This window comes from Schistocerca gregaria, chromosome 5 (genome assembly GCF_023897955.1).
Source record: "Schistocerca gregaria isolate iqSchGreg1 chromosome 5, iqSchGreg1.2, whole genome shotgun sequence".
NCBI classification, from domain to species: domain Eukaryota; kingdom Metazoa; phylum Arthropoda; class Insecta; order Orthoptera; family Acrididae; genus Schistocerca; species Schistocerca gregaria.
This window is the reverse complement of record NC_064924.1, coordinates 454,688,518-454,713,051: the sequence shown is the minus strand read 5'-3', so window position 1 is coordinate 454,713,051 and position 24,534 is coordinate 454,688,518. Positions and strand designations below refer to the sequence as shown.

The window sequence follows — 24,534 nt, the reverse complement described above, 5'->3', positions numbered from 1 at the left end:
CCGCCGGTGAAGGTCAATCTCGTGGGTGGGAGCGGTAGGAAGCGAGAAAGAGGTGCATTCCCGTGTGTGGGTGGTGCGAAGCTTAGCCATCTGTTGCGTAAAAGTGTGTACGAAGCGCTCTGCTTCTCCGTTAGATTGGGGGTGATAACGCAGCACGTGTTAGAAAACGAATGCCATTTCGTTCACGAAACAGATCAAACTCACGTGAAGTGAACTGCGGTCCGTTATCCAACAAGTATTTCTGGCAAACCTACTATGCAAAACATGGAGTATAACGCTTGAATGGTACTACCTGATGTGGTGGAAGCCATAGGCACCGTAAATGGGAACTTGCTAAAAGAGTGTACCACTGCGATCCAACGAGTGTTCCAAAGTGGCCCTGCAAAGTCAATGAGCACTCGTTGTCATGGCGATTGAATCTTAGACCAAAATGGGAATGTCTGAGACGGAGCGGATTGGTTTCCCGCGCATGCGCGACATTGTGGTGTCATGTGTTGAATGTGGGCGCCCATGCCCTGTCAAGTACAGGCCGTCGCGCTGTTTAGTGCTAGCAATTCCCCAATGTCCTTGCTGAAACATTTGTAACACGTCCTTTCGCAACACTGTGGCAATGAACAAAGGCGATTGTCCACTGCCAGATTGTACTGAGATCACACCTTATTTACTGAAAGGTTATGCCGACGAGCAAAGTATCGGGCGCGCTACTGGGTTCTGAATACTGTTCAATGAACATGGGCAAGACGTGCGAATGTAATGCATCAAAATCTTGTGGTCTCGGTCTGCTTCCGTGGCCTGTGCAATTTTTCTGTGTTGCAAGGTAAAGATGCAAGAAATTCATAGTCCTGCGCATCGATTTAGCAGCAAGATGCGGCAGATGCATCAATATCAGAGTGTGGGCCAATCGGAAGGCGAGATAGGGCGTCTGCATTACCATGCTTTGCCGTAGGTCTGTACCCAACTTCATACTGATACTGCGAAAGCAACAAAGTCCAACGTTGCAATTTTTGAGCAGTGCGTTTAGTAACCGGCTTTGACGGATGGAACAAGAACTGGAAAGGCTTGTGATCTGTCACTAAAAAGAACTTGCGACAGTAGAAATAGTGATGGAATTTGGTTACACCACATATAATAGCGAGAGCCTCTTTTTCTATTTGAGAATAACTGCACTGAGTTTGAGTTAACAATTTCGAGACAAAAGCAATAGGTCTGTCTTGTGCACCAATTGTGTGCGAAAGCACAGCGCCGATTCCACAGGAAGAAGCGTCGACTTGCAAAACTACTGGCTTGGCATTTTTGAGTTTCTGAAATGCGTCGTGACACTCTTTGATTCGCACGAAAGGCATATTTCTCCGTCGCAAGCTATGCAATAGAGCCGCGATCTGAGGGGCATTCTGTGTGTACCGAATGTAGCATGTCATCTTGCCTAATTCTGACTGTAGTCCAGACACAATGCGAGGAATAGGCAGGTCATGGATTGCAAGCAAATGAGATTGGAAGGGCGGTACACCCTGACTGTGTATCACATGACCTATGTACTATAGCTCTAAAGCAATTTATTCCTCTGTTGTACGATCTGAAACGACAATATCGTCAAGGAAAATGGCACTTTTGCAGTCAGCTGTTTCAAATAACGTTGAAAACTGGCGGGTGTGGAAGCACTGCCGAAGGGCAAACTTATATAATTGAACAGTCCTAAGTGTGTGTTTACAACAAAAATTTCCTATGCTTCTTCATCGAATGGAATTTGCAAGTAGGCATCACGTAAACGTAACGTCGTGCACCAAGCCAGTCCATGATTCCTTTACATCTACATCTACATACATACTCCGGAATCCACCATATGGTGCGTGGCGGATGGTACCTCGTATCAAAACTAGCATCTTCTCTCCCAGTTCCACTCCCAAACAGAATGAGGGAAAAATGACTGCCTATATGCATCTGTACGAGCCCTAATCTCTCTTATCTTTGTGGTCTTTCCACGAAATGTAAGTTGGCGGCAGTAAAATTGTACTGCAGCCAGCCTCAAATGCTGGCTCTCTAAATTTCTTCAGTAGCGATTCACGAAAAGAACGCCTCCTTTCCTCCAGAGACTCCCACTCCAGCTCCTGAAGCATTTCCGTAACACTCGCGTGATGATCAAACCTTCCAGTAACAAATCTGAATTGCTTCTATGTCCTCCCTAAATCCGACCTGATAATGATCCCAAACGCACGAGCAGTACTCAAGAATAGGCCGTATTAGTGTTTTATAAGCGGTCTCCTTACAGATGAACCACATCTTCCCAAAATTCTGCCAATGGACCGAAGACGACTATCCGCCTTCCCCACAACTGCCATTACATGCTTGTCCCACTTCGTATCGTTCTGCAATGTTACGCCCAAATATTTAATCGAGGTGACTGTGTCAAGCGCTACACTACTAATGGAGTATTCAAACATCACGGGATTCTTTTTCCTATTCATCCGCATTAATTTACATTTATCTATATTTAGAGTTAGTTGCCATTCTTTGCACCAATCACAAATCCTGTCCAAATCATCTTGTATCCTCCTATAGTCACTCAACGACGACACCTTCCCGAACACCACAGCATCATCAGCAAATTGCTATCCACCCTATCCAAAAGATCATTTATGTAGATAGAAAAGAACAGCGGACCTACCACAATTCCCTGGGGCACTCCAGATGATACCCTCACCTCCCATGAACACTCACAAAAAAAAAAAGTTGAAATGGCTCTGAACACTATGCTGAGGTCATCAGTCCCCTAGAACTTAAAACTAATTAAACCTAAATAACCTAAGAACATCACACACATCCATGCCCGAGGTAGGATTCAAACTTGCGACACTAGCGGTCGTGCGGTTCCAGACTGTAGCGCCTAGAACCGCTCGGCCACTCCGACCGGCGAACACTCACCATCGAGGACAACGTACTGGGTTCTGTAGTACTTAAGAAGTCAGGACGAGATAACGGGTAAGTGTCAACTACTGTCCTTGGGCTGACTATAGACTTGAAATGAACACAAATGCGAATGCGACCAGAACGCTTAGGCAACAAAGCGAGAAGACTTGCCCATTGACTAGCTTGAATGATAACAATTACACCATTATCTCGCAATTCTTTCAGGTTATCTCTTAAAGTAATTGGAAAGGGGAAGATCCAGAAAAACTTATGTTGTGCATTGTCTTTCAGTGCAACATGCGCTACAAAGTTATTAGCTTTTCCCATTCCTTCTGAAAATAGTTCAAGAAATTCTTTAAGCAAACTAGCTACACTGTCTTTTGGTTCAAAAGCAGACACTGAAATTACACTGTCTTGGATATTAAAACGAAACAAATCAGAGGCATATAAACCAAAGATGTTCTCACTATCTCTTGATTTCAACTCAATAAAATCCACTGTGCTAGTGTGAAATTTGTAAGAGGCAGGCAAACTAGACTGCCCAAGCACTTGAATTTCCTGTCCGTTGCAAGCAGTGAGTGAGCCTAACTATTCGTGCGTGGCAGGATTAAGCAGAGTTACTGAGGCACCCTTGTCTAACTGGAAGTTCGCACGACGGCCAGCAATTCGTAATGAAACACGGGGTTTGTTAGAACGTTGTTGCACAGCACTAGAGCGAGGAGGAGGCACAACCTCAAACTTACTTTTGTCAGAACCTGTTGTAAGTTTTGTAAACACAACGTTCACTGCATGTGCATGAGCCTTTTTTTTTCAGAGCGGGCAAAATTGGCGATTTTGTACAGTTGGAAAAAACGCCTCGGACATGGCCTTTTTTTCCAGACGTGTAACACGTTGCGTTATGTGTTGGGTAATACTGTCTTTTATGACGAGCAAAACATCTAGGACAAAAGTTCACTAAATTCACAGGCCTTATACCACTACCGTCTGTCTGCTACTGCTATACCATAACCTTAAAGTTGGAAGCAAGTCGTGAAATAAAACTATCTTGTTAAAGCAGTTATGGTATAAAGCAACAGAGCAGTGTTACCCTCTGAGAGGAATTTTGTTATGTTGACCGTGTTGTACCTAACGGAGGTGGCTTATCGCAAATAAAAGTCAGAATTACGTAAATATTTGAACAGTAACAAACAAAATTTTGCCTATCTGCAGTGTTCAACGGATAAAGAAAATGGTCGCCAGCCTAACTAGGCAAGAGAATGATTAACATTCTCTTTCAAGAAAATAGTTATTAATAACTTTAATGGATAAACACAACCTATACTTTGTCACATGCGAGTGCAGTGAACTCTTGACACATACATATGTTTACGGTAAGATTGAAACTAACAGTTAGAACAGCACAAACTATTTGCAAAATTATAACAGATACCGAAACACACTATTACATTCAGGGCTTACACAAACTGAATGGTCTGTATAACATTATTACTATTCACTGCAGAATCATTAATTGGATATAGGTTAAGTCTCTCTCAGTTAAATACTTTACTATTTAAAATGAAAGTTAATTGGAATCCACTAACAGGTTGTTTCTCACTATCTTTTGAATAAAGAAATAATGTTTTTCATAATTAGTGGTCTTCCCATTGTTTGTAACCTAGCATTAACACAATAGACAAACTGTGGATCCTGTTATATTATTAATATGCACATCCAATACAAAAGAAAGACAAACACTTAGCAAACATGAGTATATAACGTTCCACACTGCAGTTTTCCACTTTTACTACTTTGAGACACAACAGGCAGTAATGTGATCATTTACTAAGGAAAACTTTATAAGCCTCAGTCTTAAGAACTTTTAATTAGAAGTTGGCAACAACACATTAATAAGCAGTTTTACTAGGAAAATTATTTTCATCAAGCATCATTAACTGTAACTCACTCTTTTGCCACATTAACTTTAACTTTCTTTTTACTATGTTCAAGAGGCATGAATTAGCAAAAACACTGGTATTTAATGTTCTTTCAGTAGGGACACTCGGTAATCACTTTAGTTCAAACGGAAAGGAACCTGAGAGGTGTTATGATAAGGAAAAAATCAAGGTAGGTACATAAATTCAGTTATAAGTTACCTTATATTTGTGCACTCTAAAACATCCAATGAGCTGATCCTTTACTGTACATTACTGTAGTGCTCCTTTACAGTGATTGCGTAATGAGGTGGCGATTGCATGTTGGTAGGTGGAATTGCAGGTAGAATTGCTGGACTCTGTCATTTCTTGGTGGCGATGATAGATACAAATTCCAGAATAGTTCCAGCTATTTATCCATCCACCCGAGGCATTGGAAAGTAGCAGAAAAAGCCTCGGGGGAACCAGCACAGTATGCAACATTTACATGGCAGTGCACAGTTTTGCAGCTCGTCGCCGACTCGTAGCTCGTCCCGACTGACTCTCAGTTCCACCTTTTCTACCTAGGCCAACCACAATTTGCGGGCGCTACACAGTTTCGTTCCCGAGGGGAACCACAACACCTTTTACATACAAGCAAACAAATACAATAAATAAAACAGAACATTTGCACATATTGACATTTCTACCAAAAATTATTCACACAAAATTACAATTATATAGAATAAGTTTTGTTCCCTCCAAATGACACAAAGAACTTAAATGACAGATACACTACATTGCATAGAATCCTATCATGACATCGAAGTTCTTACAAAGAAAGGAGTATACAATTTTATGTTATCGATTCAAACAAACACATTTACAAAAGCTCAATGATATAACATTAAATAAAACAAAAGCAAACTAAATCAGTAAAGCACTAGAGTTATGGTGTCACAGCCTGTTTACATGTCTACGTGGCTGTCCGCGGGGCAGTGTACGCGCTCGCTGTGCCTGCTTGGGTCGGTCGCGAAGAAGGGGCGACTCGACCCGACAAATCGGGTCGTGGTCAAACTTATAACCCGCTATGGCACCCTAATGATATTGTGCTAAGATTTGCAATACTTGTGGAAGTGATGGATCAGAGTATTTTAAGATCTGTTCCCGTATTCTGATGTCTGGGACACTAAATGATATTGCATCACGTAAAATTGAATCACTGTAAAAGTTGCCGCAACTACACTCAAACTTACACTTCCTAGTCATGCCCGTTAATTCTGTGTACCACTTGTGGTACGTCTGTTCCGGCTTTTGTTGTGAGCGAAGGAACTGAAATCTGCCGGCTTTTGTGGCCGAGCGCTTCTAGGCGCTTCAGTCCGGGACCGCACTGCTGCTACGGTCGCAGGTTCGAATCCTGCCTCGGGCATGGATGGGTGTGATGTTAATTAGGTTTAAGTAGTTCTAAGACTAGGGGACTGATGACCTAGGATGTTAAGTCCCAAAGTACTCAGAGCCATTTGAACTGATATCTAGCTGTAGCTACTTGCACTTGCCGGTCATAGTGCTGAGTTAATGCAGCGATTACTTGATCATAGACGAGTTCCTCGGGAAAGGCTGCTGGGAATAGTTTTTGTATCAACATGAACACTGGGGACCCCACAATCGAAAGGATGTATTGTAACTTTACTGTACCTTGAACACGATGAACCTGAAGTGTTTGAAACTGACTCAGATAAGACTTTTATCCATTGTGGATTTACTGACTCAGATATTCATTTCATTCCTCCTCTGTTCCCTTAAACTACCGAGACGTTGATTGGCTGATCGGCGGCACTTGTTGAGCTGTTTGGTTATTTGGTTGTGGTTGTGCGGCCGACGCAGCTTGTGCAGTCAGTAGCTGTTGTGCCGTCACCAGTAAGGTAGTGATTTGTTGCTTCTGAAACTGAAAAGCTAGTGTTAGATCCATGACATTGCCCGGCAATGGCTCAGGCGCAGGTCAGGGGGTGGAAGTGGGCGGGACCTTCATGGTTTACACAAATACGTTATATCAAAAGCAAGTAAAGCTTATGAAAAGAGAAATTTCATTAGTTCTGCGGCTCCACTCCTGGAATACAAGCAAGAAAGCAACAACAAATTAACAAATAGAAACACTTGAAAACGATCCCCCTGAAAACTAAAACACAAGAGAAGCAAGCAAAATCTTTGGCTAAGTTGATTATCTTCGATCGCCACTGAATTATTCTCGTTCGCCACTGTAGTGCCTTGTACCTCAAGTAAGCAAGGGAAGGATGCTGTTATGGGTGGCCAATATCTTCTTTCTACAACACAAATGCACGCGTAGATTAATACGGTTCTTTATTTACGCGAACTGGAGACATTTACTTTTGTAGTACACCCATATAGTGTACTCCTCCCGGGATGCGGATATGGAGGGGCATGTGGTCAGCACACTGCTCTCCCGGCCATGTGTCAGTTTCCGAGACCGGAGCCGCTACTTCTCAACACTTTGCCTCACAAGGGCTGAGTGCACCCCGCTTGCCAACAGCGCCCGGCAGACTGGGTGGTCACCCATCCAAGTACTAGCTCAGCCCGACAGCGCTTAACTTCGGTGATCTGACGGGAACCGGTGTTACAACTGCGGCAAGGCCGTTGGCTTTTGTGGTACAAGATCATCAGTAATAGTCCTCTTGCAGACTGATGTAATGTCGATATCGGTAATTTTGCTGTTACAAACTTCAGTTTCTCACTGCTAGATATACTAGTCCCGCTATACTCACTGGTGGCTATGTACTGTCGTAGCCTGCGACGAACTAAACCCGCTCTGCGAGTAAACTGGCAGAGGCCAAACTGGATGATAGGCCGCCCAGTTAGCCGCGCTGTCTAACACACTGCTTTGCTGGCGGGAAGGCGTGCCGGTCCCCTGTACGAAACTGCCCAGCGGATTAGTGTCGAGGTCCGTTGCGCCAGCCAGTATGTGGGTGGTTTTTAAGGCAGTTTTCCATGCGACGAATGCGGGCAGGTTCCCCCTATTACGCCTCAGTTACACTATGTCGGCGATTGCTTGGCAGACACTTTCTCCACATATGCATACATCATAATTACTCTACTACGCAAACACTACGCACTCATCTGATGTGAGACATTGTCGGGCGGGGCCGCTGGGGGCCGAACCGCACAATAACCCTGGGTTCGATGTGGGGCGGTTTTGGGGTGAGTGGACTGCTGTAGACTGTTGTGGGGTTGTGAACCAGTGAGGGGTGCGAAGGGGACGAAGCCTCTCCGTCGTTTCTAGTTCCCCAGTTCCATACAGCACAATAAAACACAACTGGATGATTGACTGATGCCCTCCAGTCAGTCGCGAAGGGCTAAATACATGCTGTCGACAGGCCGTTGGCGGTATGTTGCTTACGGGTGTGTCTCTGGCCTCTCTCGTGATAGGCGCACTTGATCCAGTGCCTACTAATCGATTTTCACGCTTCATCTTTGCCGACCAGTGTGTTGGCGACAGCTTGGTTCAAATGGCTCTGAGCACTATGGGACTCAACTGCTGTGGTCATTAGTCCCCTAGAACTTAGAACTACTTAAACCTAACTAACCTAAGGACATCACACACATCCATGCCCGAGGCAAGATTCGAACCTGCGACCGTCGCAGTCGCACGTTTCCGGACTGCGCGCCTACAACCGCGAGACCACCGCGGCCGGCTGGCGACAGCTTATGCCAGCACAATTAATGTACAACATGGATAGCAAAGATCACAACACACTTCTCTGGAGCACTCATGAAGCCACTTTCGACATGAGTGGCTCTGAGCATTATGGGACTTAACACCTGGGGTCATCAGTCCCTTAGAAATTAGTACTTAAACGTAACTAACCTAAGGACAACGCACACGTCCATGCCCGAGGCAGGATTCGAATCTGTGACCGTAGCGGTCGCGCGGTTCCAGACTGAAGCGCGTAGAACTGCTCGGCCACAGCGGCCGGCGAACCCATCATACAATGAAGGCGTTCACGACCGGATGTTTCAGCTGCCGATAACTCATCCTGGTTGTATGGGCGTGGTCCATGGAACTATTCTATCCCTGACGTTTTGTCCAAGGCTTCGTTGGACATCTTCGGAGGTGCTCGTGGCTGTGCTGAGTCTTGCCGACTGACGAGTCGGACGTCGAAGAACGGCCTAAATGCCGTGGAAAGTGGTCGTGGTCTGTATTTGACGTGATAGCAGAAATAAACCTTGTCAAGGATAAAATATACCTATCGATCGTAGTACGTCAAAGATACTTATCGGTTCTGTAGCGCCTCTGTCCATATATCGCTCAGTTTCATAGCTTCTTCTTTTCTGTTAAAATTATCCCCCTGTTCATATATTTCGATGGCTTCTCTATATAGCCGTGGATAATGGTATGTCATGGTACATAAAACTTCAGTTTCCGAAAATTTGACTACGTGATCACCCGACTGGAGAGCATGTTCCGCCACGGCTGACTTGTCTGTTTTCCCCAGTAAGCAAAGATTATTATGTTTATTCAACCGTGTATTCACACTTATCTTTGTAGTTCCAATGTAGACCGTACCACATGTACACAGAGTCTTGTACACACCACTTGCAGGCAGAGGGGGACGTTTATCCTTAACGGAACGAAGTGCTTGGCCTATTTTCTTAGTTAGTTTGGAAATCGGTCGAACGTTATGTTTCCTTAAAATCTTGCCAATTTGAGTCGTTACTTTTTTGATGAAGGGTATAGAAACCGTGTTCTTCCGTCACTGTGTTGTCCTTAGGCCTCCTGTTATTCGGTCGCTAAACTCTAGTTATTTCCTTACTAGTACCCATTCTTCTCAGAAGCCTGCTTTAGATGTTTTGACTTGGCGTGCAGTTATTCCGGCGCACAAATCCTTTTAGCTCTGTCCACTGAACTTTTAATTACGTCAGTCGGCAAGACTCAGGACAACCAGGAGCACCCGCGAAGATGTCCAACGTAGCTTTGGACGAAACGTCAGGGATAGAATAACGGTTCAAATGGCTCTGAGCACTTTGGGACTTAACTGCTTTGGTCATCAGTCCTCTATAACGTAGAACTACTTAAACTTAAGTAACCTAAGGACATCACACACATCCATGCCCGAGGCAGGATTCGAACCAGCGACAGTAGCGGTTCCAGACTGTAGCGCCTAGAACCGCTCGGCCACTCCGGACGGCGGGATAGAAGAGTTACATGGAACACGGCCATACAACCCGGAACAATTCTCGGCGAACGAACCCATGTTTCAGCGCCGGTGACGATGTTCGGCAAAAAATTGTCACGATAAATCTCGTAACGGGCAAGCAACTACTCACAAATGGTCTCCCGTTGCGCTTTACAGTCTTCTGTTAGGCGGTGAGAAACTCATCTGGCACACGCTGTTGAGTACCCCAGCTGGTGCACGAGTGTGTCAGCACCAGCTAAGACGTCCAGTAATGCAGTGAGGCGTTTCGTTGTGATCCGTCGACCACCTCACGTTCCTACATTGCAGAAGTAACAGCTGTTTGCGGCCGGCCGGCACGCGGGATGTCGGAGAGGTTTGCGCGGCCTCGTTGCGATGATGACAGACACCCCTCCCAACGAGTCACCGCCTCAGATCTCCTTAGACATTTTGCAAGAGCCTGCGAATATCTGCGATGAACTGATTTTCCGCCAGAAGAATCTCAATGACAGCTCTCAGCTTGGAACGCAGCTTCGTACCAGACGCCACTTTGAAGGTTACATACAGCGCCGCCTCGTATCGGAACTTCAAGAAACTATAGCGGCTGGAGCGGAAATACTCCACGATGCCGCACAACAAATTCCGCATATTTTCACGCGAAATCGGCTTAGAAAAAGAATGCCCCTTGTAGATGCGGAAGTAATTCTGTAACCTCTACCAGCATCTGAAACACCAAGAAACTTATTACTTCCAGCATGTTAGATGGCAATATGCAGCAACTTAATGTGACTCAATAAAATTACAAAGCATCTTATTGTGGCTCAATAAAATTACAAAGAAGTCAAAGTTGCACAGAAGTTTTATTTTATTTTAAGGGTGTGCAGTAGTCCATTATGTTGATTGCTTGATAATGGACTATAAAAGTCCTAAACTGGTCGCCATTTAAATGGAAACTAAGTTCTGTGCAACTTTGAGGGTTTTGTTATTTTGTTTGAAACGTCCCCTTTGGAAATTATAAATTACTGTACTGGTAAACTTCTACATTATTTGATACAGAGACAGCTGAGCAAAACTGAACGACCTCAGACAGTTACTTGTTCTGATCATCACTAAATTATATATACATCCATTTCCTTTTTCTGGCGGACACACATCCAGATCGTCCGCTTATAGTAACCTCTCAAAGCTCTTGCATCTGTCTCTCCACATACACCACTGCTTGCGGCTCACCTCCATCTGCCCAATGCTACGTGCTGTTCACATCCCACTGCCCAACACTACACAAGCGAATATTCCGACAACGAGTCCAGCCCGTCACAGACTGCACACAGCACAGTCAGTGATTGTCACACAGAGCACTACGTGGCGCTACGATCATAAAAACCTAAACAGCCTACTTACACATTAAACCAAATAACCACTTATCTCGCAAAATAAATTATCAATTTTGAATGACAAGAAGACAGTAATATGCCATTTTTTCTATGTTCCGTCTTTACTTTAGTTGCTTTAAATTCTTGGAGGTATGTACCGTATATGCAACCAATTAAAGGCAGTTTGTTTGTTGCCATACGCGTTTCGCTTCATTTATTTTGGAAACAATATCAGTGGCCTGCAATAAATGTTTCCTTTTTTTTACATATAACAAACCTATTATATGATAGATTTAATATACTGCTATATTACATTTTGTAGTGCCTTCTTCTCTTGTTTGTTTAGGATAAAATCAACTTTTGTGGCATAAAGTTCGTAAGTAACACGGAACGATAAGTTCACACTAAGAACTTTGTGCTGCAATTGATGATTTTAACCTAAAACACAAGAGAAAGACACGACAAAAGGTAAAATAGCAGCTCACTATATCTACCACATAATACGTTTATTGTATGTAAAAAAAAAAGGAAGCATGTATTACAAACCGCTGATGATGCTTTCCAAATAAATGAAGCGAAACGCGTATGGCAACAAACAAACTACTTTTAATTGGTTGCATAGACGGTACATACCTCCAAGAAGAATTCTTGGTCATCCACATCTACTTCCATACTCCGCAACTCAGCTTATGGTACATGAAAGGGCTAGAACTACCATATCCCCCTTTCCTGTTCCATTCGTGAATGGTACGTGGAAGGAATTAGTGTTGGTAAGTCTCCTTATGAGAGCCAATTTCTCTGATTTTCCCGTTGAAGTGAGGGGGGAGAGAGCAATATATGTTGTCTGACTTTTCTTGGTGTACGCTCTAGGAAAGCGTGTCACCTTCTTGTCGTAGCGCCTACTACTGGAATCTGATAAGATACGACCCCCCCCCCCCCCCCCACCGTGGTGATCTTGTGCTTACTACCCGAATCCGTGACAAAACGAGCAGCGCATCTTTGGATCATCTCTATGTCTTCTATTAACCTTTCCTGGTAAGGACTTCGTCATATTTAATAATCTAAGCCTTCCCATTTTTGAGGTATGTAGACTATTTTACACTTTTTGTGATGTTGCAACATTTTCTGCAATTTTTTTTCATTTCTTTTGGGCGGTTTGCTTTTTTCTTTGACGCCAATATTTTTTATTCTTCACACCATACCTTTTTCTTTCTTTCTTCAAAACATTTCATAATTGTTCTCATGCTGCTATTGGATTCAAATACTTCTAGATTTAACACTTCCCTTCTGGAAATATCTCTTTCTGTTGCTTCTTTTGCTTTTATTTTGTATATATCTAAATGCCTTAACTTCTCAGATTCAGATCCTCCTTAACTTTTTTCCGAGAGATGCTACAATATCTGTTTTCTGAGTCTACTGTCACGCATCATGTATAAACGTACAAAAAATCAGCCTTCTTTTTATCACTATTAAAATGTTTAAGTGGAGCAAGAACAGGACACCATACAAATTACATGATGGATTTTTGTCAGGATTTACATAGCCAAACGAAGACCGGTGAATTAACAAATGAGGTCTAAAATCGACCATCGTGAGGTCTCGTTTCGCAAAAAAGAAAAAAAAAAAATAATTTGCTTGAAAGTAAACAGGATGGCTGTGAAAAACTGATTTAGGGATTTGAGGGAAAATTTCACAATGGATTTTTAGCCGAACTTTCATAGCCAAAGAAATTGACAGATGGGTATCAGACTAACCAGAGTGAGATCTATTTTTGAAAAAAAGTTTAATTGATTCAGAATTATAAGGGTATTTAATATAAACTTACTTAGCGATTTGAGGGAAAAAATGAAATATCTCACGACCAGCTGCTGCTAGCTATGTATGAATAAATGAAATGTCAAAAAATATCAAATCGCAGCATAAAGTGAAATATCTTCGCTTTCTGTTGATCTGCATATCCTTAACAATAACGGAGTACCATTCGATATTCAAAAGTTTTCCATTTTACGGTTTATGAACCAAACTTGAAAATTAAAAAAAAAAACTAAAAATAATAGACAGACATATGTTTTCTGAAATGATTTGTCTGAAAGTAGAAAGCAAAACAGATTAGAGAAACATCTGACGTGCTAGAGTGATGCTCTACATAATGTACACCAAATTAGGTGCCGATTGAGAATTAAAGATCAATGTTTAACATACGATTTTAGAATTTTGAAGTGCACTGGAGGATATTTGTTTGGTAAATTTTCATTCACTGGTCTGAGCATCTCGGCTGTGGTACATGATTTCTAGCATAATTCAGAGGTCCGTGAAATGCTTCTCTAATCAGCTTTATTTCTTATTTTTAGACAAATCATTTCACAAAACATTGGATCGATTCTTCAAACTTTTCCCTTTTGTTTATAGTTATGTTCACTAAATTTAAATATATTTCGTTACTACTGCTTAATTTCCAGGCTGCTTCGCGTCTTAGTTGTCTCTAGTGTTTCTTGTTTGTCTAATTTGTAATTCAATGTTAGAAATTCATCGCGTCGAGGCGTCTAGGTTTTACTACAGCAGTGGTTCCCAACCTGAGGGATAAAATGAATTTTTTGAGGGGCAAATATAAACGCATTCGCTTGTATTTCAGTCACGAAACTAAATTATTTAAAAAGATCGTTACTATTATTAGTATTCCCTAAGGCTCTAATACTAATTACATAAGTTAGTCATAATTACATTTTTTTCAAATGCTAGCTTTGACTTGTGACGCAGTGTCGTGGTGGTTACAACTTGTGAATCGAATGTATGAATATCATATTCTTTAAACAGTACATGCACTACACACATTCTCTGTACTTAGTACTATGCATCTATGACAGTAAAATTGAGAGACGTAAGCGTATGTGGCGTATATACCTCATGAAAATGTCTTATCCGAGTCGTATTAATAGCTTTGTTGTACACTTAGCCGCGCTTGGTAGCCGCGCGGTCTCGGGCGCCTTGCCACGGTTCACGCGGCTCCCTCCGTCGGGATATTCGAGTCCTCCCTCGGGCATGGTTGTGTGTGTTGTCCTTAGCGTAAGTCAGTTTAAGTTGGATTACGAAGTGTGTAAGCCTAGAGACTGAAGACCTCAGCAGTTTCGTCCCATAGGAACTTACCACATATTTTAAAATTTTTACATTTGTACACTTCGCAACAGACGAATGATCTAATTCACAGCACAGTACACCAACAACTATGTAATGGCTTCAACATTGCTGTAGGGCCTACACTGTTTTATCATTACTATTATTATTTTCATTATTATTATTTTTGTTAATGCCAGTGGTCATACATTAAGAATTGACTTCCTGACGTCTTCCAATTTCTGTCACTTCAGAAGTAAGGAGTCCAACATTCAAGTGATTTACGAACAATAAGCGTGGTACTCACATTTTAACTTGGTTAATTTTAGACAGGGTTGAAAAATGTGAATGAAACAAGTTAAGAAGAAGCGTGCTGTGGAGGAAACATGTTTTGTATCTAGGGTCTACCCTGAAAGCAGGTAATTAGGTTTCTTTTCTAAAAAGGAGATGTAATTAGCAGTCATGACGCACCGAGTAAAACAGTTTTTTGAAATAAGCAGTATCAATAGTCTCTCACTCCTTAGTCTGAGGTTCAAAAAAACGCCTACTGAAGAAAAAGTAAATATCATTTATCTTCCGTCATTTTAAAAATGTCCTCTCCCTTGGCAGAGTGGTCAATATGTATAGTTAAGTGATCTGAAATACTGTGTTTGGATGACTTATATGTTGACAAAAACTATTTTATGATCTTGGGGCTGGCATTTAAGGAAGCATTTTCATATAGAATTATTTTGTCACTTACCGCTAATGTCCTTGTTTGGGAAACTTTCTGTACGCACTTTACAAAGCATTGTATTAGCACTAAATCAGTTCCTCAAACCTTTAGGAAAATGTGCCGTAAGATGGAAACCAAAAGTCAGTGTCCTTGATGTTCCAGACTCAGAAATAAAAGGCAAATTATAGCGTCAGATCATTATGAGGAAAAATATACTGTCAAGCCTCTCAGAGACACAAATTTGGATTACAGGGCGCCTTGTAGCAAAGGATATAAGCGGAGAAATTAAACACAAATATTACTGGATTGGCTGGAAAAGGGTAGGCCCTCTCTCAGGATCACCCCTGTTTCAAAAAGAGCGTTCCAGAGTTTGGTAGATGGTTGCAGAACAGTACACATTGCTCTTGGTGATGGTAGTTATAACCATAGATACATCCTTGCCACAGAAAATAAGAAAAAAATGTAATCTGATAAAAACATCATCAGAGAGAGCAAGGACTGCAGTACGAGCAAATGATGGAGATGCCTTTCCCACTGGTGCACTGCAAGTTGGTACACAGTTTCACTTTGTGCAGAAATACCCTGGTTTGGGTGGATTTTTCGTTCATGCTGCTGGAACATATGCAACAGTTTTACGAAAAACAGGTGACAGAGTACTTTTACAATTGCCATCAAAACGAGAAGTCTGTCTTGCTCAAGAATGAATGGCAACCATTGGCAGATTATACAATGTTACGCATGGAAAACTGCAGTTGGGAGCACAACAAGAAATGGAGAACTAGGAAACCGGCCATGACCTGGACGCCACAGTCGCAAGAAAAGGCGTCTGCCACCGGTTACAGTAATTGTCCCCCCCCCCCCCCCCCCCAACCTCCAACTCCGATTCGTCTGATTGCTTAGTTTATGCACTGTACTTTGGCAGATTTTTTAATTGTATAACAAGCAACATAAATGTACAGTTTGCGGGGTATTAAAAACGGATATACTTATTTGTTACCGAATGGCAGTACATTTCCGTAAAAAAAAGTGGTCAATATCTCTGACTGTCATGCAGCGGGCCTGGGTTCAATTACCGGACTGGTCGGACATTTTCTCCTCTCGGGGAGTGGGTGTTGTGTTGTCCTGTTTTGATTATCAGCAATACACAAGTGTGTTCGGTTTGTACAGATGCTCTTGTGAGAGTGGGCTCTCGCCTTTCGGTCGGAGTAGGTTACAAGACTGAGCTCTCGCTCCTCTGGACAGCCTGCCTTCTGTTCGCTGTCTAATATACTTTTATTTAATTGTAACTATTTGACGAAGTTTCGCCCACTGTGGGACCAGTTGAAAAGATCTCTAACTCGGTAGCCGAATTTCCCCATGTGGGGAATCACGGAAATTAATGCTACACCATTATTTCATATCTTTTTTTCCCCAGAAGTTTGAACTTGGTAGGAAGCTAGCAGAACTGAAAAGAGAAATGCAAAGGGACGCTTTCTCTAGATATAGTGAGAGTTAGTGAAGATAAGGATTTTTGGTCAGACAGATATAGGATAATATTAACAGTTGCCGAAAATTGTTAGGGTTCGTTATCAATGGGAAGGTATGACAGAGAGGGACCTGCTGTGAAATACTCAGGTGGAGGGTTGTTCTCATCAGATTCGACAACAAACCAGCGCCGACGACGATAGTTCAGATATACATGGCAACGTCGTTAGTAGCAGAGGGAGAATTTTTTTTTTTTGAGCCATCGGCCTTCTGGCTGGCTTGATGGGGCCCACCATGAATTCCTCTCGTGCGACAACTTTTCATCTCAGAGTAACAATCTACGTCCTAAATTATTTACTTCATGTATTCTAATCTCTGTCTCCCTCTACTGCTCCGTCTAACACCATGGAAGTTATTCCCTGATGTCTTAATAGATATTCTATCATCTTGTCCCTTTTGCTTGTCAGTGTATTCCATATACAGTGAAACTTCGCTTATACGTTTTTTCAAAGGACTACAGAAGAAAATGTATAAGTGTGAAAAACGTATATGTGAAATGTAGCACCATACTATCAAATTAATTGCTTAAACACAAATGAAAAATCCAGTAAATAGAAATTTACATTCTACAAAATGCTATATAGGCTTACTAGGCACCATACTTAACAAAGATATAAAGAAAAATGTAAACCTCTACACAGAAGAAAACGTCATTTCGTAAAAAGGTCCGTAATGATTACTTATTTTTTCTTTGACGCGGCAATAGCGTACACTGTACCCTCAAAAAGGGATAACTCTGTCATTATTTCGTCAGAAACATTGTGGAGCGTCACAAATTGTTTAATTATTTCTAACGTATTTACTGCATCGTTAAACGTCACGAGGAATGCTGAGACTCTTCTGTATTATCCTCATCGTCAGTTTCTTCCTCCTCCAGATCCCGCGATGCACATTGAACTATCTCAGCGATAGTTATGGGTTCTGTAGTGACTAGTTTTACATCGACGTTCACGTAATCCTCAAATGATACCTGCTCTTCATCAAGTCGTTCCATTCTTCATCATTAGGTGAAATATCGCCAGTATGATCATTTCCACCATGATCATAGACTTCATTTCCAAATCCGGCTTTTTCGAAATAGTTCCGAAGGGTATCGTCTGAAACTCTGTGCCACAAGCTGCAATGTAGTGCATTTCCTATCAGAAGAGGCAAATTCATCAATAATTTCTCGAAGTGTTCTTTGGCTCCGGTAGCACAACACGAAATAAATGGCAAGTAAAAATCTTAGCTGTAAAATGTTTATTTTAATTTCTTCCTTTTTTCGATGTTTACACAGCTGATGGCATGCTGCAGGAGCATTTTGCGATAATTCAACTTGAATTATGTCTTGCTTCAAGGTCAAGTGGCTGGAGCTCACTCGTGCTATTCGCTGGAAAGAATTCCACGGTCACATTTCTCAGATAGGAAGTAAGGGGAGGATGTACCGCACACCTGTCTACGAACTATAAAATCATCCGGCCTGCTGCACCCATTTTCGTATCGACGCTTAGTAGCCAGCTTTCAAAAACTTTTGTCGTAATCCACGATTTCTTGTAACTAGTGTATTTTTTGGGAAACGTAACAATGTTCTTAAAACAATGGGTCTTGGCAAAATTTTCTACGGGAGCTGCAAGTTCAAATGGTTCTGAGCACTATTGGACTTAACAGCTGTGGTCATCAGTCCCCTAGAACTTAGAACTACTTAAACCTAACTAACCTAAGGACATCACACACATCCACGCCAGAGGCAGGATTCGAACCTGCTCCGTAGCAGTCGCACGGTTCCGGACTGCGCGCCTGGAACCGCGAGACCACCGCGGCCGGCGAGCTGCAAGTCGAAGCCGTAAAGTCGCATGAAAATCCCTTTCGGGAATGGACGAGAGTACATTTCAATATGTGCTCAAGAAAGTGGCTCCTCATATTATGAAGCTAAACATTCTTCTCAGAACTGCTACATCCGCGAAAGACACACTTACCGTAATACTGCGATTTCAAGCTACTCTAGTTTACAGTACCGGTACAGCGCTCTAATGCTGCAGCGCACATTGAAAATAATCCCAGAAACGTTTGAAGCTGTCTATAACGCACTGAATGAGGAACATCTGAAGGCAAATAAATTTAATACGTACTGAAGTCATGTCGTGTGACTAGGGCCTCCCGTCGGGTAGACCGTTCACCGGATGCAAATCTTTTGATCTGGCGCCACTTCGGTGACTTGCTCGTCGACGGGGCCGAAATGATGATGATTAGGACAACACAACACCCAGTCCCTGAGCGGAGAAAATCTCCGACCCAGCCGGGAATCGAACCCTAGCCCTTACGATTGACATTGTGTCGCACTGGCCACACAGCGACCGGGGGCGGACGCTGCAGTCATGAAAAATTTTGATTACCACAGAAGTTGAAGATTATCTCCTTTATATTCTCGGGGGTATATCCTGCGCGTACGTCACGGCTAATGGCATCCGCAATTTTTTTATAGCCTCTCTTTTTATTCAGTTTTTGTATTTGGGATGTCGTAAGCTACATAGTGCTTCATCTGCCTCGAATATTTCCATCAATTTCGTTATACAGGGTGCACATTTTAAGCTGAAAAAACAGAATAACTCGATAAATGAGCTTCAAACGAAAAAATGTGTAAAATGCATAATCGATTATTTTCGAGGGGGACATCTGCTGTGTGCTAAAATTAGCCCACCACCCCAGCCCCTTGGGGGTAACTTGAAAATTTCAAATGGGAACCCCCATTTTTTATTGCAGAATCAGATTCTACATAAAAAACTACTTACATTTTGTCTTAAACGTTCATTTTGATTCTTGGTAGTTGGCGCTGTAATTCAAGAAAATCCATGTTCTCATTTTTGCGTGGAAAATGGTTACCGATAGATAAAAAATACTTATTTACTTCGTAAGTTTTGATTCGCTAAAACTAAAACTCTCTTTCTCTCCCCGTAGGGTGGGGTCTGAGAGAGAGGAATTAGAGTTTTACAAATGTTGACCCAAATATTAATTTTTTCGCAGATTCGGATAAGTTTTGTTTGTTTCGTGGTAATGAGGCTACACAACTTTTAATTATCAAACAAATCATCTGACTAGCTAATTAAGAGGGAGAGTTTTAGTTTTAGCGAATCAAAATGTACCAAGTAAATAAGTATTTTTTATTTATCCATAACCACTTTCCACGCAAAAATAAGAACATGGATTTTATTGAATTACAGCGCCAACTGCTAAGAACAAAAAAAAAGTTTAAGAGAAAATGTGCGTAGTTTTTATGTAGAGACTGATTCTGCAATAAAAATTGGGTTCCCAATTGAAATTTTGAAGTTGCCTCCCGCCCCACCCCAAGGGGCTGGGATGGCGGGCTAATTTTAGCACCAGCAAGTCCCCCTCGCAAATAATCAGCTTGGGATTCTGCATATTTTTTCGTGAGATGCTTATTTTTCGAGTCATTCTGGTTTGGCAACTTAAAATTTACACCCTGTGTATGCGACACACCATGTATAATTGGGAGTCGTATTGATGGACATTGTGTGTCAGACAGCTGCAGCGAGGCCAGCGCTCCAAGAAATTGATTTCTCCTTGCAGTAAACATAAGAGGAACGCTTCCTTCGATCAAATATAAGGCGAGACGCTAGATTTGATCAAAGAAAATTTGGTCAATACCTTACTTTGATGAAGTTCCTTATTACACAATCAAATTTTATTATAGTCTAATATCGGCCTTACCTATCCACTTCCCGGCAACCCAGTCTGAAACACTGCATCATAACTTGTGCTCACTGTGGATATTTCGCCGGGACACGAAAAAAAAGTATAAGTGAGAAAAACATGTGTAAGTGAAAAACGTGTAAATGAAGTTTTACTCTATTGCTTTCCGAGTCTGCGCAGAACCTCCTCATTCCTTACTTTATTAACCCACCTAATTTTCAACATTCTTCTGTAGGACACCACATCTGAAATGCTTCGATTCTCCTCTTTACCGGTTCTCCCACGGTCCATGTTTCATAACCATGCAACGCTGTGCCACAAACGTACATTCTCAGAAGTTTCTTCTTGAAATCAGCGTATATGTTTGGTACTAGAGACTTCTCTTGGCCAGGAGTGCCCTTTTTGCCAGTGCTAATCTGCTTTTTATGTCCTCCTCGCTCCGTCTGTCATGGGTTATTTTGGTTCCTAGGTAGCAGAATTCCTTAACTTCATCTACTTCGTCATCACCAATATTAACATTAAGTTTCTGGCCGTTCTCGTTTCTGCTACTTGTTATTACATTCGTCTTTCTTCGATGTAACCACAATGCATATTCTGCACTCATTTGACTATCCCTTCTGTTCAGCAGATCATGTAATTCTTGAAACTTCCTGGCAGATTAAAACTGACAGAAGTAAAGCTGAGGACGGGGCGTAGTCGTGCTTGGGTATCTCAGACCGCGCCGGCACGGTAGCTCAGCGTGTTCGGTCAGAGGGTTACGTGCCCTCTGTAATAAAACGAACTTAACCGGTTGTCTTACGACGTCCGCCCTGAGCAGACGCAACGAACGAAAGCGAACAAAATGAGAAATTAAAAGAAAGGTGGTAGAGCACTTGTCTGCGAAAGGCAAAGGTCCCGAGTTCGAGTCTCGGTCCGCACACAGTTTTAATCTGCCAGGAAGTTTCATATGAGCGCACACTCCGCTGCAGAGTGAAAATCTCATTTCACGTAATTCTTCTTCGCTTCCACTGTGAATAGCAATGTTATTTCATTTTACGAGTAAAAATGCTCGAAGAATTGTTTTCATTCTAAAAGTTAGGTGCTGATGATGGTGGGGAAGGGAGTTGGGACTACCTAATATCGGATTACACTCAGGGATAACCGTCTCAGCAATGTTGGGAACTTACGATTAAATGAACACCCTTAGCTGCTTACAGGCGTTGACACACGTCAACCGGGACACATGAAAATGTGTGATGTGTGCCCCGACTGGTACTCGAACCAGTGCATGTTCTCATTTTTGCGTGGAAAATGGTTACCACTAGATAAAAAATAATTATTAACTTCGTAAATTTTGATTCGCTAAAACTAAAACTCTCCCTCTCTCCCAGTAGGGTGGGGTCTGAGAGAGAGGAATTAGAGTTTTACAAATGTTGACCCAAGTATTAATTTTTTCGCAGATTCGGATAAGTTTTGTTTGTTTCGTGGTCATGAGGCCACACAACTTTTAATTATCAAACAAATCATCTGACTAGCTAATTAAGAGAGAGAGTTTTATTTTTGCGAATCAAAATGTACCAAGTAAATAAGTATTTTTATTTATCCATAACCACTTTCCACGCAAAAATGAGAACATGGATTTTATTGAATTACAGTGCCAACTGCCAAGAATAAAAAAAAAGCTTAAGACAAAGTGTGCGTAGTTTTTATTTAGAGACTGATTCCACTATCCATCTGAGCCACCGAGGATACAGAGGATAGCGGGACTGCAGGGATTTATCTCTGACACGCCTCCCGCGAAACCCACCTTCTCAACGTATTGTCCCACACTACACTGGTAGTGCCCCCGCCTATTATACTCATTAGTCGTGGCGTGTTGCCGATTCCCATAAGAGTTCGGGCACTGTGCATTTGCACAGAAGAAGAAGACGGTCAAGTGGCCGGTGAGATCTTAACTACATATACAGGGTGTTACAAAAAGGTACGGCCAAACTTTCAGGAAACGTTCCTCACACACAAAGAAAGAAATATCTTATGTGGACATGTGTCCGGAAACGCTTACTTTCCACGTTAGTGCTCATTTTATTACTTCTCTTCAAATCACATTAATCATGGAATGGAAACACACAGCAACAGATCGTACCAGCGTGACTTCCAACACTTTGTTACAGGAAATGATCAAAATGTCCCCCGTTAGGAAGGATACATGCATCCAGCCCCCGTCGCATGGAATCCCTGATACGCTGATGCAGCCCTGGAGAATGGCGTATTGTATCACAGCCGTCCACAATACGAGCACGAAGAGTCTCTACATTTGGTACCGGGGTTGCGTAGACAAAAGCTTTCAAATGCCTCCACAAATGAAAGTCAAGAGGGTTGAGCTCAGGAGAGCTTGGAGGCCATGGAATTGGTCCGCCTCTACCAATCCATCGGTCACCGAATCTGTTGTTGAGAAGCGTACGAACACCTCGATTGAAATGCGCAGGATCTCCATCGTGCACGAACCACGTGTTGTGTCGTACTTGTAAAGGCACATGTTCCAGCAGCACAGGTAGAGTATCCCGTATGAAATCGCGATAGCGTGCTCCATTGAGCGTAGGTGGAAGGACATGTGTCCCAATCAAGACATCAACAATGCCTGCCCAAAAGTTCACAGAAAATCTGTGTTGATGACGTGATTGCACAAATGCGTGCGGGTTCTCATCAGCCCACACATGATGATTGCGAAAATTTACAATTTGATGACGTTGGAATGAAGCCTCATCCGTAAAGAGAAAATTTGCACTGAAATGAGGATTGATACGTTGTTGGATGAACCATTCGCAGAAGTGTAGCCGTGGAGGCGAATCAGCTGCCGATAGTGCCTGCACACGCTGTACATGGTACGGGAACAACTGGTTCTCCCGTAGCACTCTCCATACAGTGACGTGGTCAACGTTACCTTGTACGGCACCAACGTCTCTGACGCTGACATAAGGGTTATCGTCAATTGCACGTAGAATTGCCTCGTCCATTGCAGGTGTCCTCGTCGTTCTAGGTTTTCCCCAGTCGCGAGTCATAGGCTGGAATGTTCCGTGCTCCCTAAGACGCCGATCAATTGCTTCGAACGTGTTCCTGTCGGGACACCTTCGTTCTGGAAATCTGTCTCGATACAAACGTACCGCGCCACGGCTATTGCCCCGTGCTAATCCATATATCAAATGGGCATCTGCCAACTCCGCATTTGTAAACATTGCACTGTCTGCAAAACCACGTTCGTGATGAACACTAACCTGTTGATGCTACGTACTGATGTGCTTGATGCTAGTACTGTAGAGCAATGAGTCGCATGTCAACAGAAGCACCGAAGTCAACATTACCTTCCTTCAATTGGGCCAACTGGCGGTGAATCGAGGAAGTACAGTACATACTGACGAAACTAAAATGACCTCTAACATGGAAATTAAGCGTTTCCGTACACATGTCCACATAACATCTTTTCTTTATTTGTGTGTGAGGAATGTTACCTGAATGTTTGGCCGTACCATTTTCTTACACCCTGTATACTAAGATAGTATCTGTTCTTTCGGACATTTCCGAAAGGACAGATACCATCTTAGTATATAAATGTTGGGAACCACTGCACTACTGTATTGTAATGCATTGCTTTTGCATTTCTTGATAAGCACTTTATATTGCAAATTTCCCTTTGTAAATCGCGAACTAAGCCGGAGTGTGTTAACGCTGGGACCAGCTCGTCGAGAGGTGTACGCCCACTCTGCGGAGCTCTACCTCTAGCACACACACACACACATACGTGTTCTCCTTGATGTCAGCCGGCGCTGCGTGGGAACGAGGCTGCTGCGAGAACAAGAGCGCCACTGTGCGAGCGTCACGGCGGTCAGCGCGCCGCCCCCGCGGACGGCCGCGACCTCGGCCGGCCATCCGGTAATTGCCGGCCGTCTGCTGAGACTGCCCTACAGGCGGACGACTGCCTCAGCTTTGTTTTTTCCCCTCGATGCGATCTGAGCATCACTTTCGCTGCTGTGAGGCAACCCCTGGCCGGCCGGCCGACCTCTGGCATCCTCTGCTCGGATCTCCGCTCGCCCGCTCGCCTTTCGCCAGCTCGCCGCCTGGACACGGGACGGCGGATCCCCACCCCGCCACCCCCACCAGCCGACTGA

The 24,534-nt window shown here is 42.9% G+C and overlaps 1 pseudogene; it reads right to left on the bottom strand.

Annotated features, from left to right (window-relative positions):
- Positions 1–7,335: 7,335 nt before the first annotated feature.
- LOC126274402 (5S ribosomal RNA) lies at positions 7,336–7,453 on the bottom strand (annotated as a pseudogene).
- Positions 7,454–24,534: the final 17,081 nt, after the last annotated feature.